This window comes from Tamandua tetradactyla, chromosome 23 (genome assembly GCF_023851605.1).
Source record: "Tamandua tetradactyla isolate mTamTet1 chromosome 23, mTamTet1.pri, whole genome shotgun sequence".
Lineage (NCBI taxonomy): Eukaryota > Metazoa > Chordata > Mammalia > Pilosa > Myrmecophagidae > Tamandua > Tamandua tetradactyla.
The window spans coordinates 29,116,440-29,124,486 of NC_135349.1; positions in this window are offsets into that span (position 1 = coordinate 29,116,440).

Here is an 8,047-nt window from a genome sequence, read left to right on the forward strand (position 1 = left end):
CCTAGTGGGTCATATATTGCTTTGTTCCAGGAGAGAGAGTACTGTGAAATGCCCATTATCAGAGAGGGAGATAAGTCTTTGCATTGTTGTGCAAAACACGGACTTTCAGAGAATGATGCACATCAAGTGTTCAAGATCAGGGGTGCACTCCCAGGGGTTGTCTGTGGTGGCCCTCTTGACCTGAGAGTGGTGAATTCATGGGATTATCTCTGTGACTCTAACAGCCATTGGAGTTAATAAAACAACACAGTAAGGACCTCTCCATTAAGGCTGGAGGGAGCCTTATTTTTCCAGTCTTTTACCCATACCATGTCCCCTGGCTCAACCTCATGTAAGGGAGGGTAGATATTAAAATGTTTGTGTACTGCTTTCAATACTTTCTCTTTTAGTTCACCTAAAACTGTTTCACAAACCTTCGGCAACTTACTATATTTGTTCAGGCTTTGTCTTATATTTTTCTTATTCTGTAACAGCCATTTATTTTATCTTAGACAAAGCTACTCTTTTTTTCCCTTTTGTAAAAATGCATCTTTTATATCCTTCATACTTAAGTCATTACTTTAAGCACCATTTCACCACATACAATTATAATCAAAATTGAATTTGTCAGAATAATGTTAAATACTTAAAATGCTTTAGTTAATGCATATGTGGAACATCAATATGCCATTTTTAACAAGAATTAATTGCACATATCAAGACTTTTCCAAAAAACTATAAGGATAAAACTTGCAAGCAAGGAGTTTCTCAATATTAAGCAGCTTCCCCAATTTAAAAATATGAACATAAAACCAAAGGGGAGCCACAAATTTGGAGTCAAAGATAATGCAGTTTGGCCTAATCCCTTTGCCTGGAAGAAAGATTAAATGAGAGTAGAAAAGTGCCAAGTGAGCTGGACGCAGGTCTCCTGCATTGCCAGGGACTTCAGAGGAAGTGGACAACACAGACTTCAGAGATATAAAAACAGAGTTTATTTAAAAAGTGATAAAGAAAATAATTAAAAGAGTCTTCAAAAATAAAGCATAGTTGCATCACCAGATAATATGGCACCAACACATGAAGAGAAGTGCTGGAGAGCTTCAGAAGCAGCATTAAAACTCTCATTAGTGGAAAATCCACAGCAATCTTGGACACAGCAGTCAGTCTTCTTAGTTAAGATCCCCTAGCAGAGCATAAGATTCTGATGAGGTGCACTCCACCTCTCATAAGATTCTTTTCTCTTGTCTTCTCCTAAGTTTCACCTTTTTCTCTCTCTGACTGCTTGCATGCAGGTAGTTTTTTCTTTCCTCCTTTTATGATATCTTCACATAATTGTGGCCAAATTCCAATTAGCATACATGACTGGGCCTAGTTTGGTCCACTGGGAACTGGTTGGGGACCAAAAGGAGCTTCCTGAGACCTAGATATTTTTATTAAAGTACACCTCCTTCCAGGAGGATAGCCAATCCTCCCAGCTAGAGTGCACATTTCAACTGTTTTTTACAATTTAATAATGGTAACATTAGTTGTACAGAACAGACTTTCTTAATGAGATAAATTTTAAAACCTCTAAAGAGATGTTCTCCTCTTACTTTGGAATGTGAAAATTTTAATTTATAAGACTGAGTAATGATCAGCCATAAACAAGAGAATTTCTTCTTGTCCTCCCTCAAAGTGGTCCACTGTAATTCACACAGTTTCCTAAGTTGGCCAGGGGTCAGCTTGACTCCCCAGCCATCAGTAAAAACTTTTTTAAAGTTAGACATCGTGTACTGCAATGGTGTCTTACTGATTTCCCCTCTCATATAGGTGGCACCGACAATTAGGGAGAAGGCTTACAGACAAACAGCAAAGAGTTTTGAATAAACTATCACTTCATTCAGTCTGACTGCTCCCCTAGTGGAGACATTGGACACCTCTTGGCTTTGATTGTTCAGTGTAACTCCCTGGCAGCCCCCCTTTTGGAGTTCCCCACCCTGAGCTGTATGAGGATCATCATGAACTTGCAGATTCTGAACTTACTCATGGCCTGGTGCATGGCTCCTGTGGCCCATAACTTCCTTTTGTTCACAATGATCACATGCACACACTCCAGCACCCCTCCCATACCACCCTTCCCAGAACTGGACCTGAAGACTTCCATTTCCCCTGGTCCTCCAACTGGAGACCAGTACTCAGAGAGTTTCTGGGAGGTGATCAGGCTCCCCTTCCACTCAGGCCCCCTTAGCTTTTTATGAGTGGGCTGAAACTGATGTACCTGGATGCTTATCAGGCAGAAGGACAGTCCTCCCAGAAACCCGGTTCCAGAAACTGTCACAGATCCATCACCACTCTGGCAGTAACAAGTGCCCTGGCTGGGGAGGTCAGAAATCCAAGAGATGATGAAAAGCTCCATTGTTGGCACTGAATTCCATCGGGTTGCTTGTACAGCTGACACCACCACTACAGGCAAGGGAGGTGAAAATGTAACTGGCCTTTCGATCCCGGACAAGTCCTCCCAAATGTTGCATGAAATAGGTACATGGCTGCAAGCCTCCCAGAACATTACATGGAAACAGAACAAACTGGGGATGGGGCTACAAAGTTTTAAAAAGTAGGTTTTTATTCATCCATGGCCATAGGGCTCAACCAAGTAACCTCTGAAAGTTTGAGCCCCCCCCCAATAAAAGGTTAACATCAATTTTTATAGACAGGATGCTGCATTAAAGACAAGGCAAATGATTGGCTGGTTTAAATTTAGAAGGGCATGAAACTGGGTTTACAGAAGCAGATGAGTGGTTAGGGGAGGGTTCTTCACAGGAATATGTCTTATCTTGCCCATGTGCAGTTTTACCCATTTTCAGGGCAAGCATCCTGATTACATGTAGCTTTGTATGCTCAGAGGAATTTGGGGAATTTTTAAAGAGAAGGTAGTTTAAACATGCAAAGAGGGTGATGGGCCCACCTGCTGCAATGGGTCTGCTTGCTACAGCATTAATACAGAATCCTAAGGGTCACCATTCTGTGGTATTTGAAGGATAATTTTATAGCCTTAACAACTTTCAACACTTTATCTAATATTATGTTAATGTAGAAAACAAATTGTTTACAAACTTACAGTTTATATACTCAATTTGACCTTTATGAAAAAATTGGAGAGGACAATGTGGCAGAATGGCTTTGTACCCCTGGGGGTGGGGGAACAAATTCTTAATCTTAATCCTCTCCTGTATCTGTGAAGCCATTGTGCACGTGAGAGATAAAAAATGTTAATCCTGATAAGGTGAGGAGCAGCTGGTTGAGTTTGTGAGTTAAGGTTGGAGGATTTAATAAAAGAAAGTCACTTTAAAGAATTGAAATGGGAAGTTGAGGGAACCTGGAAGAGAATAGAGAGGACATGGATACATGTTAGAAAGCTTAGGAACTACAAGATTTCCAATGCCCAGATACCACAAAATCCAGGAGGAAGCACAAATTCCAACTTCAGAGTTTGAGGCAAATAAGCTTTGTTCCTTTTGCCAGTGCACTGTGTGGTACTTAACACAGCAGCATATAAGCTGCAGGGAAGGTATGTTTAAAGGATCTGCAAATATTCTCTGTGTTTGCATGCCCTCAAGCAGTGGAAAAACATTGCAGTTGTCTTTCTGTTTGTTAAGCTGAGAACAGCTTCAGATGCTTTGTCTGCTTTGTCTTTCTGTGCCATTTGCATTTGCTTATCTGGAACATATCCTCCTACCTATGGGGAAATTCCTATTTTGTTCTTAAAATTAAAGATACCTCCTCAAGATGAACAGGAATCCTCCCTGGTGTTTAATGGGTAGCTTAACTCCAAATGCCCCCTTTATCTGTTAAATAGCTAGGAAAAAATAAACCCAGGGCTCTGGCTTGCTTTTGAGTCAGAGACTTCCTTGTTTTCTGACTTTGTGTTATAGGTTTTTTCTCTGTGCACCAATTCTTTGCTGGACAAAGAATAACTACCATAGGTTGCACACAATAAACTAGATAAGACACCACATAAAATAAATATTAATAAAATCTCGAATAAAATTTGCAACAGTTGTGTTATGGTCAGGTTCATGTGCCCACTTGGCCAGGTGGTGGTACCTGTTTGTCTGATTGGGCAAATCCTGGACAGTCTGTTGCTATGAGGACATTTCATAGAATTAGATCATGATCATGTTGGCTACATCCACAGCTGATTCTGTTTGTAATCAGGCAAGGGGAGTGTCTTCTTTAAAGAGTCATACTTAATCTAATCACTGGGAGCCTTTTAAGATTACAGAAGACAGGTTCTCTTTCTGCTTTGACTGGCAAGCCTCTCCTATGGAGTTCATCCAGACACTCCTTTGGAATCTCCAGCTCCACAGCCTTCCCTATGGATTTTGGACTCTACATTCTAATGGTTACAGGAGACACTTCATAAATTTTATATTTATGAATATTTCCTGTTGATTCTGTTTCTCTAGAGAACTTTAAAATACGATTTGCTACCAGGAGTGGTTCTTAAGAAACAGAATCTTAAAAATGGGTTTTTATTAATGGTTTACCACTCTGACTGGACCCAAAGGCACTAAGGACTCTGATTCCCATAATCAGAATGATACTACCAATCCATGGAGTGAGTTGGCAAAAGAAATGGTCAAAATATCTCCACTAGATTCTTCTAATGCTTCTCTTGAAGGAAGACGATCTCTAGGGGATAAACTTTTTGACATCTTTACAGAATTTTGTGGAAATTAGAGATATAGAGATGTTGGCTTGTTGTTGTTATATACACTGTATACATTAATGAGTAAAAGGGACAAGCTAAAGGCTTCAAACGAGATGCACAGCACCGTCTGACAGATTTAAAAGTTTCTATGGGTGTCCTGAAGGAAAATCTTATTTCCTGTAGCCATAGACTTGAGATCTCTAAAAATTAGACTCAGAATCTTATTGTTAGAGTAGCAACTTTACAACATAAACTGAAATCTCAATCTTGCATGGTGTCTGCCATTAAAGTGAGGACATTGATTGGAAAGGAGTGGGACCTTGAAAAATGGAATGGTGACATATGGTTTGATAATGATGTCGGGAGTGAGGTGGAAACCCTAGATCATGCTGAGGCTTCTCTAGATAACCTTGTAAAATTTTGCCCTGAGGACGTAGCTGCCCCACCTCCAGCCTACCTTGAAGAGTAGGCCACCCAATCTTTACCTGAAGGGATTAGCCCCAGAGTGATTAATCCTGTTTCACCAGATAAAACTGCAAATGAAGGCCCTGAAGCAAATGACTTGGAGGATATTTCTAATTCTTTTCATGACCCACCCACACCACCCCTCATTTCTTCTGGACCTATAACTAGACTAAAGTCCCAACAGGCCTCTAAAGGTGAGGTACAAAGTATCACACATGAGGAGGTATGTTATACTCCAAAAGAACTGTGTGAGTTTTCCAATTTCTATAGACAGAAATCAGGGGAATAAATGTGGCAATAAGCTTTAAGGGTGTGGGATAATGGTGGGAAGAATATAAGGCTGGATCAGGCTGAACTTACTGATATGGGCCCACGAAGCAGAGATTCTGCATTCGATGTTATAGCTCGAGGATTTAGAAAAGGTATTAACAGTTTGTTTGGATGGTTGGTTGAAACATGGATCAAAAGGTGGCCAACATTACCTGAGGTTGAAATGCCAGAACTGTCCTGGTATAATGTATATGAGGGGATCCAGTGGCTTAGAGAGATTGGAATGTTAGAGTGGATTTATCATGCAAAACCCACTCTTACACCCCAGGAATGGCCAGAGGATGCACCTTTTACCAGAGCAGTGAGAAATAAATTTGTGAGACTAGTACCATCATCCCTGAAGGGCTCTGTAGTTACATTTCTCTGTAGGTCGGATATTATTGTAGAAACTTCTGGTGCTGAACTAGAATCCTTAAATGCAATGGGAATGACCAGATCCTGAATTGGCAGAAACCAGATGGCAGCACTCAATCATCAAAGACAGGGTAGATGTGGCTATTATAATACAGAGCAAACTCAAAGCAGGAGTCAAATTTATATGACTCACAGAGATCTGTGGCATTGGCTAGTAAACCGTGGTATACCCAGAAATACAATAGAAGGGCAGTCTACTAAATTTTTGTTCTAGCTGTACAAAAAGAGTTCTAGGTCAAGTAAACAGAAGTCTAACCTGAATCACAAAAACACAGAGTCATGGCCACTTAATCAATTTCCAGACTTGAAACAGTTTACAGAACCAGAGTGCCTTGAATGAGGGGGAAGCCAGGTCCCTTTGGGGGAGAACCCTGTTACACTGCCACAAATTTATACTGTTAATCTTCCTCCAGGCCTTCCCCAAGGAGACCAATGGCCATTTATCAGGATAACTGTGCACTGAGGAAAAGGAAATGACCAGATATTTGGGGGATTATTAGACACATGTTCAGAAGTGACATTAATTTCAGGGGACCCAAAACATCACTTGGTCCACCAGTCAGAGTGGGGGCTTATGGAAGCCAGGTTATTGCTGGACTTTTAGCTAAGGTCTCTCTCACAGTGGGTCACTGGAGCCACTGGAACTGCCCCTACCTAGCAAAATAAGTCAGAAGCAATACTGGATTCCTGGAGAGATTGCAGAGATTACTGTCACTCTTAAGGAATTGAAGGAGCAGGAGTGGTGATTTCCCCCAAATACCCATTCAACTCTCCTATTTGGCTTGTGCAGAAAACAGATGGGTCTTGGAGGATGACAGTGGATCATCATAAGCTCAACCAGCTGATAAATTCAATTGCAGCTGCTGTTCCAGATGTGGTATCATTGCTTAAGCAAATCAATGCATCTCCTGGTGCCTGGTATGCAGCTATTGATCTGGCAAATGCTTCTTTCTCAATAGCTATTAGTAAGGGCCACCAGAAACAGTTTGCTTTCAGCTGGTAAGGTCAGCAATATACTTTCACTGTCCTGCCTCAGGGGTATAAAAACTCTCCAGTACTATGTGATAATCTTGTCTGCAGGGAACTTGATCATTTCTCCCTCCTACAAGACATCACACTGGTCCATTATATTGATGATATCGTGTTGATTGGACCTAGTGAGCAAGAAGTAGCAACTACTCTAGACTTACTGGTAAGACATTTCATGTCAGAGGATAGAAGATAAATCTAACAAAAATACAGGGACCTTCCATTTCAGTGAAATTTCGAGGTATCTGGTGAGTGGCGCATGTCAAGATATCCCTTCTGAGGTGAAGGATAAGCTGCTGCATCTAGTCCCTCCTATGATCAAAAAAGAAGCACAATGCCTAGTTAGTCTCTTTGGATTTTGGCAACTATATATTCCTATTTGGGTGTGCTACTCTGGCCCATTGATCGAGACCAGAAAAGCTGCTAATTTTGAATGGGGAACTGAACAAGAAGAGGCTCTGTGACAGGTCCAGGCTGCTGTACAAGCTGCTCTGCCACTTGGGCCATATGATCCAACAGATTCAATGGTGCTGGAAGTATCAGTGGCAAATAGAGATGCTGTCTGAAGGCTTTGGCAGGACCCTATAGGAGAATCACAACACAGACCCTTAGGATTTTGGAGCAAAACCTTATCATCTGCTGCAGATAGCTACTCTCTTTTGCAAAACAGTTTTTGACCTGTTACTGGGCCTTAATAGAGACTGAAAGCTTAACCATAGGCCACGAAGTTACCATGAGACCTGAGTTGCCTCTCATGAGTGGGGTGTTGTCTGACCCACCAAGCCATAAAGTTGAGCATGCGCAGCAGCACTCTATTGTAAAATGGAAATGGTATGTATGAGAAAGGGCCAGAGCAGTCCTAAGGCACAAGTAAGTAATATGAGGAAGTGGCCCAAATACCCACAGCTTCCACTCCTGCCACATTACCTTCTCTTTCCCAGACCAGAGCTAAGACCTCTTGGGGAGTTCCTTACAGTGAATTAACTGAGGAAGAAAAAAATTGGGCCTGGTTTTCAGATTTTTCAACAGAATATGAAGGTGCCACCTGAGAGTGGAAAGCTGCAGTACTGCAACCCCTTTCTGGGGTGTCCTTGGAGAACAGTGGTTAGGGGAAATCCTCCCAGTGGGCAGAACTTTGAG